Below are 11254 nucleotides of genomic sequence, written 5' to 3'. Positions count from 1 at the left end.
AGTCGAAGAAATCAGAAGAGATTGTTCATGTGGAATGTTCTGCTTTTTTTCCTCGTGCAAGTCCTTGCTTAGTTATTAAAAAATGTGGTTTTATGCCATTATTAGAATATTTTTCTTCTCTCTTTTCAACAGTTGGCACATTTTCAGAGAGGTGGTGACACCTCTCTGTCCCTTGTTATTGATCGAGTGATCCTGTGGCATGTTGGATTGTCTGGTGACCATTAGATTTTGTTGGATTGTAGATCATGGTCTCTCTCTGGGGTTTTGCATTTTTTGTTTGGTGGGTGGTGGGTGCTGATGCTTCCTGCTGAAATAAGTGGGGGAGGGGGAGGGTTGATGCTCTGCTGCCGCTTGTGCAGAGCAGGGTGAGAGGGAACTTTGGGATCTAACGTTTTACTGTCATTCATTCTTTGGGGTTCTCCTCTGTTTTTGTGGATGTCTGTGTAGAGCAAGAATTTCAGGTTGTATAACATATATATTCTCCGATATTAAATGAACCATTTTCCTATTCAATTTTATGACATTAATCTTGATTTTTTTGCTGTAAAAGTTTTCCTTTCCTTCAATGGCAGTGAGTACTGTGTTCCAATGTGTCCAGCATCTGGCAATTTGACAAGATGGTGCCAATGGCATTATTTTCAATCCTAACTTCCTGGACTGAAATGACTGAAGTCTCGGATTCCACTGCAACTCTCTTCTTGTTTCAGATCTGAGCATCAGTTCCCCAATGTAGTGCTGGAGAACCCAAGTAAGGCTGGTTCTGTCGATGCATCCACGGTGAATTAGCCAACGGGCCATTGATGAAACCACAGGAAGTAATATGGAGAAAAAGTGGGCAAAGGGGACAAAATATCTTGTAAGCAATCATAGGTGGGCAACAGTGGTCAAAGAAAATAGGTAATGCAAACAAGTTGATCATGGTCATTGTTGCCCTTACTCCTTGTCTACCTGTCTACACTCTTTCTGTAACTGTAAAACTACGTTCTGCAGTTTGTTTTTCCCCTTTTTGTATCACCTCAAAGTACTGGTGGTTAGAATTACCAGTCTGGATGGCATGCGAATCAAAGCATTCACTGTATCCTGGTACATGTGACAATACCAAACAATTGTCAAGTTATCTGTACATGAAGCACGAAGGGAAGGATCTCTCAGCTGCTGCAGATGATGGATAAGTAGGTGTCAGGGTTTCAGGAGAATGTATTCAGATACATTAGAAAACATAAAATGTAATTGAAAACTCAGTGCAGCAACGACATGACCACATTGACGACTTGACTCTGCAATCGGCTTCAGAGTCAAAGAGTCAAATGACATGGAAACAGGCACTTTGGTCCAATTAGTCTATGTCATCCAACATTTCCATCTAAACTAATCTCATTCGCTTGTATTTGGCCCACATTCCTTGTTTGTGTACAGTACCTGTCCAAGTAAGTTTTAAATGTTGTTAACCATTGCCTTAACCACTTCCTCTAGCAGCTCATTCCATATTCTAACCAGTCTCTGGGTGAAAAATTTGCCTCAAATTCTATTAAATCTCTTCCCGCTCATCTTAAACATTTGTCCTCCAGTTCTTGATTCCCTAACATTGGTAAGAAGATTCTTTGTTTTTATTTGTTCTAAATTGAACTTTTTCTTGTATCATTTATGTTTAATTATGTTCTTCTTGTGAAAGTTTTGTCTCTGATATTATCTGCCTCTGATGCAGCTGCAAGTAAGCATGTGCATACATGTACTTGTGCATAGGACAATCAACTGAACTTTGACTTCTTTAAGAACAATAAAATAGGTTACTTCATTAGCCCTGGACTTGGAGCTGATCTGCTTGAGTTTGAGGCTTCTGTCTGAATACAAAATTAGCTTGATGTTAGGTGGCAGTGGACATCTTGGCTGGGTAAAATGTGGCTGGACTTGCACGGTAAATGCCAGGGCCTTGGAGAATGTTGTAGAACAGAGAGAGCTAGAGATGCAGTAACAAGAGTTCTCTAAATGTGGTAACACAAGTAGACAGGCGTGAAGAAGACATATGTATGGTTGCTTTCATTAGCGGAGAACTTGAGTAGAGGAGTTGGGATATATTGTTACAGTTGGACAAATCATTGGTTTGTCTACACTTGGACTGTTGTGTTTAGTTCTGGTTGCCAATGTATAAGAAAGATGTGATTAAGATTCGCAGAAAAGATTCATCGAAATGTTGTCTATACCAGAGGGTTTGAGTTAGAACAGTTTCCCAGGTGCAAAGGAGACTCAGCAGTGACGTTGTAGGGATTTATATAGTTTTTAGAGGCATAGATAGGGGAGATAATACAGTCTTTTTCTGGGGGACCTGTGTAAAAGGTGATAGGAGAAAGATTTAAAGGTGATCTGAGAGACAGGTTTGTTTTACACAGTGCATGGTGGCTATGTGGAACAATCTGCCAGAAGAGAATGCCATTTGATAAGCTGGCAAAGAGCCATAAGATGGCAGCAAACTATGATCTCTATTGAAACTGCTCATTTCTTTTTGGGTTCATGAGGATGATTTTGTGGACAGAGAGGGAAGTTAGGGATCCGGTTTGAGTTTAGGGACAGAGATGTGGGGTAATTAGAGGACAGACTAGAGTCTGAAGTCCCCGCTCCACATTCAAAGGCCAGGGATGTGAACTTGGGGCACACACAGGTTGGGCCGGATTGTCCAGCCAGATGTTGGACCTGCAGGCTGGTGTGGACAAAGGCTGGTACCCCCACCCCCCACCCCCAGGCCAGCAAGATGTCAGTGGGTTCCAGAGTTGGAGTTCCATGTAGACGGGAAGAATGAAGTCCAATGACCCACTGACGTCACAAATCAGACCAGAATTTGAGGCCTAGTATTTAGGCTTCTGCCATCAGTGAGCTCAGAGTTTGAAGCCTGGTGTTTGGTGATTGGTGGGTTCTGGGATCAATGACAAGGATCGAGGCCTGAGGTTCAATCAGAGTTCCGGAGGTTGAGGAGCCTGGATCTGTGAATTGATGCGAGTCCACTGGGGTAGCTGACGACCCAATGTCTGCATGTCCGAATCTGATCCTGGGTCCGCTGGGGGCTGAATGCCGATGAAGATGGACTGTCTTGGGGTTAGAGGATTGTGTATGTGTGTGGATGGGAGGGAGGAATGGGGTGGGTTTTGCTGTTGTTGTGTCCTGTGTTGTTCTGCAAGCTTTGTGGGCATTCTATGTTGGCACCAGAATGTGTGGCAACACTTGAATGCTGCCCCAACATGAAAATAACATATCTCACTGCATGTGACGATGTACATGTGATAATAAACTTCAATCTTGAATCATGGCTTTTACAAGCTGAGGCACTGAGTATAATTATTGTGATGTCCATTTCCAATTGTGCAAAATGTTAGAGAGACTCCACTTCAATATCCTGTACAGTTCTGGTTGCTACATTACAGGAAAGATATGGTAGCCACAGAGAGAGTGCAGAAGAGATTCACCAGATGTTCAGGATCTGGATGCAGTGTTTCCACCCAAAATATTGACAATTCCTTTCCTCCCACCAATGCTGCTCAACCTGCTGATCAGACTATTTGTTGCTCCAGATTCCAGCATCTGCATTCTCTTGTGTCTTCATCAAGTGTCACCTGAAATGGAGGGCTGTAGTTATAATGAGAAAAAGGAGAGGCTGGGTTAATTCCCACATGAATTTAGGCGGTGGGGTGCTGATCTTATAGAGGTTTATAAAATTATGAGGAGCATAGATAGGATAGGTAGCCAGAATTGTTTTACAAGGGTAGGGGTGTCTGCTACTCAAGTGCAGAGTTCTATGGAGAGAGAAAAGAAATTTAAAGGCAATCTGATGAATAGATTTTTCACTTAAAGAGTAGTGGTTATCTAGAAGATGGTGATGAAGAGATATACAGGAGTGAGAGAAACATAGAAACATAGAAAACCTACAGCACAATACAGGCCCTTCGGCCCACAAAGTTGTGCTGGACATGTCCCTACCTTAGAAATTACTAGACTTCCCCATAGCCCTCTATTTTCCTAAGCTCCATGTACCTATCCAAAGGTCTCTTAAAAGACCCTATCGTATCCACCTCCACCACTGTTGCCGGCAGCCCATTCAACGCACTCACCACTCTCTGTGTAAAAAGCTTACCCCCGACATCACCTCTGTACCTACTCCCCAGCACCTTAAACCTGTGTCCTCTTGTGGAAACCATTTCAGTCCTGGGAAAAAGCCTCTCACTATCCACACGATCAATGCCTCTCATCATCTTATACACCTCTATCAGGTCACCTCTCATCCTCTGCCGCCCTAAGCAGAAAAGGCTGAGTTCACTCAACCTGTTTTCATAAGGCATGATCCCCAATTCAGGCAACATCCTTGTACATCTCCTCTGCACCCTTTCTATGGCTTCCACATCCTTCCTGTAGTGAGGCGACCAGAACTGAGCACAGTACTCCAAGTGGGGTCTGACCAGGGTCCTATATAGCTGAAACATTACTTCTCGGCTCCTAAATTCAATTCCATGATTAATGAAGGCCAATACACCGTATGCCTTCTTAACCACAGCGTCAACCTGCGCAGCTGCTTTGAGCGTCCTATGGACTCAGACCCCAAGTTCCCTCTGATCCTCCACACTGCCCAGAGTCTTACCATTAATACTATATTCTGTCATCATATTTGACTTACCAAAATGAACCACTTCAAACTTATCTGGGTTGAACTCCATCTGCCACTTCTCAGCCCAGTTTTGCATCCTATCAATGTCCCGCTCTAACCTCTGACAGCCCTCCACACTAGCCAACACCTCGAACCTTTGTGTCATCAGCAAACTTACTAACCCATCCCTCCACTTCCTCATCCAGGTTATTTATAAAAATCACGAAGAGTAAGGGTCCCAGAACAGATCCCTGAGGCACACTACTGGTCACCGACCTCCATGCAGAATATGACCAATCTACAACCACTCTTTGCCTTCTGTGGGCAAGCCAGTTCTAGATCCACAAAGCCATGCCCCCTTGGATCCCATGCCTCCTTACTTTCTCAATAAGCCTTGCATGGGGTACCTTATCAAATGCCTTGCTGAAATCCATATACACTACATCTACTGCTCTTCCTTCATCCATGTATTTAGTCACATCCTCAAAAAATTCAATCAGGCTCTTAAGGCACGACCTGCCCTTGACAAGGCCATACTGACTATTCCTAATCATATTATACCTCTCCAAATATTCATAAATCCTGCCTCTCCGGATCTTCTCCATCAATTTCCCAACCATCGAAGTAAGACTCACTGGTCTATAATTTCCTGGGCATTCTCTACGCCCTTTTATTTGGCTGAGTGGTGCCTCAGAGATAACCTTGCACAGTATCAGATCAAAGAAGTGATTATGGACTTCAGGAAGGGAAAATTGGGAAATCACATTCTGTTCCTCATGGGGGTCAACAGTGGAAAATGTGAGCAGCTTCAAATTCCTGGGCATCAGCTTCTCAGAGGATCTAGCCTGGGCCCAACACATTGATACAATCACAATCATGAAGAAAGCATGTCGACACCTGTGCTTCATTAAGATTTGGCATGTCACCAAAGACTCCATCAAGTTTCATGAGATGTACCAAGGGGAGCATTCTGAGTGGCTGCAGTCAGCAGCGTGAGCAGCGCACAGCAAGAACGTTTCTCATAGGTAGCATCAAGCTTTGGCTCACAGGAGGCTTCGACTCTGGGTAAGTGGTACATGTAAGTCTCCGTTTTCCTCCTTTTTTTTTGCTGTGTCAGTGGTACATAAGAACATAAGAAATAGGAGCAGGAGTAAGCCGTCCGGCCCATTGAACCTGCCCTGCCGTTCAATAAGATCATGGCTGATCTGTCTGTAAACTCAGCTCCACCTACCTGCCTTTTCCCCATAACCCTTAATTCCCTTACTATGTAAAAACCTATCTAACTGTATCTTAAATATACAAACATTTGTATTTAGTGAAGATGCCTCAACTGCTTCCCTGGGCAGAGAATTCCACAGATTCACCACTTTCTGGGAAAAACAGTTTCTCCTCATCTTCTCCTCTGAATCTTGAGGCAATGTCTCACCTACCAATGGAAACAACTTTCCTACTTCTATCTTATCTATCCCTTTCAAAATTTTGTATGTTTCTATAAGATCCCCTCTCATTCTTCTGAATTCCAGACAGTATAGTCCCAGGCAGCTCAATCTCTCCTCATAGGTTAACCGCTTCATCTCTGGAATCAACCTGGTGAACCTCCTCTGCACTGCCTCCAAAGTCAGTATATCCTGGATAATGGAGACCAGAACTGCACACAGTACTCCAGGTGCAGCCTCACCGGTACCCTGTATAGTTGCAGCATGACCTCCTTGCTCTTGAATTCAATCCCTCAGGCAATGAAGGCCAACATTCTGTTTGCCTTCTTAATAACCTGTTGTACCTGCAAGCCAACTTTTTGCAATTCATGAACAAGCACTCCCAAGTCCCTCTGCACAACAGCATGCTGCAGTCTTTCACCATTTAAAAAATAATCTGCTCTTCTACTATTCCTTCCAAAGTGGATGATCTCACATTTACCAACATTGTATTCCATCTGCCAGACCTTGGCCCATTCACTTAACCTATCTATATCATTCTGCAGACTCTCCACATCCTCTGTACAATTTGCTTTTCCACTCAGTTTAGTGTCATCAGCAAAGTTTGCTATGCTACACTCAGTCCCCTCTTCCAAATTATACTTATTGTAGTTTAAATGGCCATTGTTCACCTGGAGACTTGGGAGACTCAGTGTCTCATAGCGAGCTACATCTGCATGAAGTGCATCCGGCTGCAGCTCCTTGTATACCATGTTAGGGATCTGGAGCAGCAGCTGATTGGCCTTCGGCTTGTACAGGAGAGTGAGGAGATCACCGATCAGAGTTACAGGGAAGTGGTCACCCCTAAGTTGCAGGAGGTGGGTAGCTGTATGACTGTCAGGAGAAGGAATGGGATGGTAAATAGCTAGTTAGTGCAGAGCACCCCTGTGGCTATTCCCCTCAACAGTAAGTGTACCATTTTGGATACAGTTGTGGGGGATAACTTCTCAGGGGAATGCTACGGAGAGCAGGTTACTGACACCGAGCATGGGCCTGTGGTGCAGAAGAGAAAGGGGGGGGAAGAAGAAAGCGTTAGTGATAGGGGATTCAATAGTCAGAGGAAGAGAATGGAGATTCTGTGGACCTGGACAGAACACGGATAATATGTGGCATCCCAGGTGCCAGAGTCAGGGACATCTCAGATCACGTCCACAGCATTTTGGAGGGGGAGGGAGAGCTGCCAGATGTTTTGGTACATATTGGTACCAGTGACCAAGGAAAGAAAAGCAAAGAGGTCCTGATTAGAGAACTTGGAGAGCTTGGCAGAAAGCTGAGAAGCAGGACCTCCAGGGTAGTAATTTCTCAATTACTACCTGTGCCACCTGATAGTGAGGGCAGAAACAGGACATCTTTGAGAGATAAATGTGTGGCTGAGAAGTTGGTACGGGGGTCAGGGCTTCAGGTTTTTAAATCATTGGGATCTCTTCTGAGGGAGGTATGACCTGCATAAAAGGGATGGGTTTCACGTGAACCCAAGGGGGATAATATTCTCATGGGCAGGTTTGTTAGAGCTGTTTGTTTGAGCCTATGGTATTACAGGAAAGTTACTAGCATGGTTAGAGCATTAGCTGATTGGCTGGAGGCAACAACTGGGGAAATAAAGGATCCTTTTCTGGTTGGCAGCCAGTAACTAGAGGGTTCTGAAAGGGTCGGTGTTGGGACCACTTCTTTTTATGCTATATATTAATGATTTAGATGATGGAATATATGGCTTTGCCGCCAAGTCTGCAGATGATATGAAGATTGGTGGAGGGGCAGGTAGTGTTGAAGAAACAGGAAGACTACAGAATGACTTGAGTTCGGAAAATAGGCAAGGAAGTGGAAAATGAAATACAATGTTGAAGAATGCATGGTCATGTACTTTGTTAGAAGAAATAAATGAGCAGTCTATTTTCTAAATGGGGAGAAAATCCAAAAATCTGAGTTGCAAAAGGACTTGAGAGTCCATGTGCAGAACCCTAAAGGTGAACTTGCAGGTTGAGTTGTGGGGAGGAAGGCAAATGCAATGCTAGCACTCATTTCAAGAGGTCTAGAAAACAAGAGCAGGGATGTAATGCTGAGGTTTTATAAGGCACTGGTGAGGCCTTACCTTGAATACTGTGAACAGTTTCGGGCTCCTTATCTAAGAAAAGATGTGCTGGCACTGGAAAGGGTTCAGAGGAGATTGACAAGGATGATTCTGGGAATAAAAGGGTTATCATATAAGGAACATTTGATAGCTCTGGGTCTGTACTTACTGGAATTTAGAATGGATGAGGGCTGATCCCATTGAAACCTTTTGAAAGTTGAAAGGCCTAGACAGAGTAGATATGGAATGGATGTTTCCCATGGTGGGGGAGTCTAGGACAAGGGGGCATGGAGGGGCATCCATTTAAAACAGAGATGCAGAGACATTTCTTTTGCCAGAGGTGGTGAATTTGCGGAATTTGTTATCACAGGCAGCTGTGGAGGCCAGGTCGTTGATTGTATTTAAGGCGGATATTGATATGTTCTTGATTGGCCATAGTGTCAAAGGTTATTGGGAGAAGGCCAGGGAGGGGGAAAGAAGAATCAACCATGATTGAATGGCAGAGCAGACTTGGTGGGCCAAATGCCTGAATTCTGCTCTTATGTCTTATTGTTTTATGGTCTTATCACTCCTGGTATGGCGGTTCCAATGCGCATGATTGGAAAAAGGTGCAGAGGGTTGTAAACTCATCCAGATCCATCACAGGCTCAGCCCCTCACCATTGAGGATATCTTCAAAAGGCAGTGTCTAAAGAAAGAGGCATCCATCATTAAGGACCCTCACCATCTGGGACATTCCATCTCCTAATAGCGTCATGGAGGTACAGGAGCCTGAAGAATCATACTCAATGTTTTAGGAACAGCTTCTTCCCCTCTACCATCAATTTATGGATGGTCCATGAACCTATGAACTGTACTTTATGACTCCTCTTTTGCACCATCCATCTACCTGTTTATCTTTATAGAACAAAGAACACAGAATGGTACAGCCCTGGAGCAGACCACTTGGCCCATAATTCAGAGCTGAGCCAATTAATTAGTTCCTCCTGCCTGCACAATGTCCATATCCTTCTTTTTTCTCACATTCATGTGCCTTTCTAAATGTCTCTCAGAATTCTTTAATGTTTCTGTCTCTACCATCACACAAGGCAGCACATTCCAGGCACCCACCAGTATCCGTGTAAAAATAACACTGCCCCTCTTGTGATAGCACATGCCCTCTAATCCAGGCAACATCCTGGTAAACCTCTTCTGCACTCTCTCCAAAGGCTCGACATCCTTCCTGCATATAAACCTGCCTGCATATCTGTTCCTCAATATCCCAGTGACTATTGTGAGTCTGTAGTACAATCCCATCAGAGTGTCTCCTTTTTTTTTAAAATTCTACCCATTTATATGAGCCCTCTATTACGTCCCCTCTGAGAGCAGCTGTGATACTTACCCTGAGTCATCATTCAACTCCCCCTCCTCTTTTATATCCCTCTCTATCTTTCCTAAAACATTGAAACCCTGGAATATTAGGCACCCATTCCTGTCCCTCTCTCAACCAAGTGTCTGTAATGGCCACAACACCACAGTTCCATGTACTGATCCATGCTAGAAGTTCATTCCCTTTATCCATAATACACCAAGCATTAAAATAGACGCATTTCACACTATCCATTCCATTTTATCTATTACTATGCTCCTGTCCATTTTCACTTGCTTTGACATCTACTTTCCTCTCCACCCCTCCACTTTTTGACCTGGTGCTCTGCTTCCCACACCAGGCTAAAGTAGTTTCAACCCTCCCAAGTAGCACTCATGAATCTACCAGCCAGGATATTGGTTCCCTTCTAGTTTAGTTGCAAACTGTCCCTCTTTTACAGGTTACCCTGTCCCAGAAATGGTTCCAAATATTCAAGAAGCTGAAACCCTGCCCCCTGAACTTGTTCCTCAGCCACTCATTAATCTGTTCCACTCATCATCCTATTCCTGCCCTGACTAACACGTGGCACCGGCAGGAATCCAGAGATGACTACTTTGGAGGTCCTGCTCTTAGCCCCTTCTCTAACTTCCTGTACTCACCGTGCGGGATCTCTTCAGTTATTGTGACCGTGGTGATTGTTTACATCTTGCACTATACTGCTGTAACAAAACAACAAATGCCATAACATATGTCAGTGAAAATAAACCCGATTCTGATTCTGGAGGGAGCAACAGAGGCAGATACAATCACAAAGCTTAAATAAATGATTTGGACAAGCTGCTTGGACAGAATAGGCATTGAGGAATACAGACCTAACGTGGACAAATAGAATTAACATGGATAGGCATCACGATCAACATGGATGACATGGGCAAGAGGCCTGTAACTGAGCGATATGATCCCAAGAAATCTCATTTATCTGGGCTTCTCATTAAGTTACTTCAACAGCACCTTCTGAGCCAGTGAGTTATACCAACAAAAAGAACAAATACAACTCTTAGCACAAAAAAAAGTCTTGTTTCTCGCTAATGTTGTGATATCACCCCTTATTTTCAGCACCACATCAGATTCATAGGGTGGGAAACTTTGCCCGAATCCACCATTCAGCTGGACCTTCTCAAAATCCCATTCCATGTCTGCTGCTCTCCTGATTTGATCGAGAGTGAAATTTACTGAGGATCTGCAAACTTCTGAACAAACTTAATGACTTGTCCGAATTGACCCAGGACTTCAGCCCACCAGCCCGGTGTTTATGTGCATAATCAACCTTGGTCGTCTGACTGTACATGCGCCATTTGCGGTCTGCCAACAGTTCTCAGCTCTCTGGGGAGGTTGTCTCACCCCTGCCAGTTGTCAGCAATATCCTATCGGCCAATTAGTTTCCTGTCCGAATGGCTTAACTTCCTTCTCGTTACAACTCAGCTGCTAGCATTTGCAAGAGGACCAGGAATAAAGACTCGCGTAACCGCAAAGGTTTGTCCAAATATATTATATGCATTCAAAGACGAGTGGGGTGGATTAAAGTCGTCCTCCGCTCTCACACACGGAATTGGATGGCCAATACTACTGGGCCCAGGACATAGTCGATGGGCTCCCCGCTCCTGAAATCCAAATCAAAACAAATTGGTTTTAAATCCCACCTGAAAGATCCGGCGACAATTGCCTATACTGTAAAGC

At 44.1% G+C, this 11254-nt stretch overlaps 1 protein-coding gene across 2 annotated transcripts in view; it reads left to right on the top strand.

Annotated features, from left to right (window-relative positions):
- The first annotated feature begins 10366 nt into the window (after positions 1–10366).
- Positions 10367–11254, top strand: part of LOC134345380 (ubiquitin carboxyl-terminal hydrolase 48-like) — a 44198-nt gene continuing 43310 nt past the window's right edge. The window contains exon 1 of one of the 2 annotated variants that reach the window (XM_063045936.1): positions 10367–11050. The gene's annotated coding sequence lies outside the window, so the exon portion shown is untranslated. The remainder of the gene's footprint in view (positions 11051–11254) is intronic. The other variant, XM_063045938.1, reaches the window with a different exon arrangement.

The sequence above is a fragment of the Mobula hypostoma genome, chromosome 4 (assembly GCF_963921235.1).
Source record: "Mobula hypostoma chromosome 4, sMobHyp1.1, whole genome shotgun sequence".
Classification (NCBI taxonomy): Eukaryota; Metazoa; Chordata; class Chondrichthyes; order Myliobatiformes; family Myliobatidae; genus Mobula; species Mobula hypostoma.
This window is presented reverse-complemented; position numbering and strand designations above follow the sequence as displayed.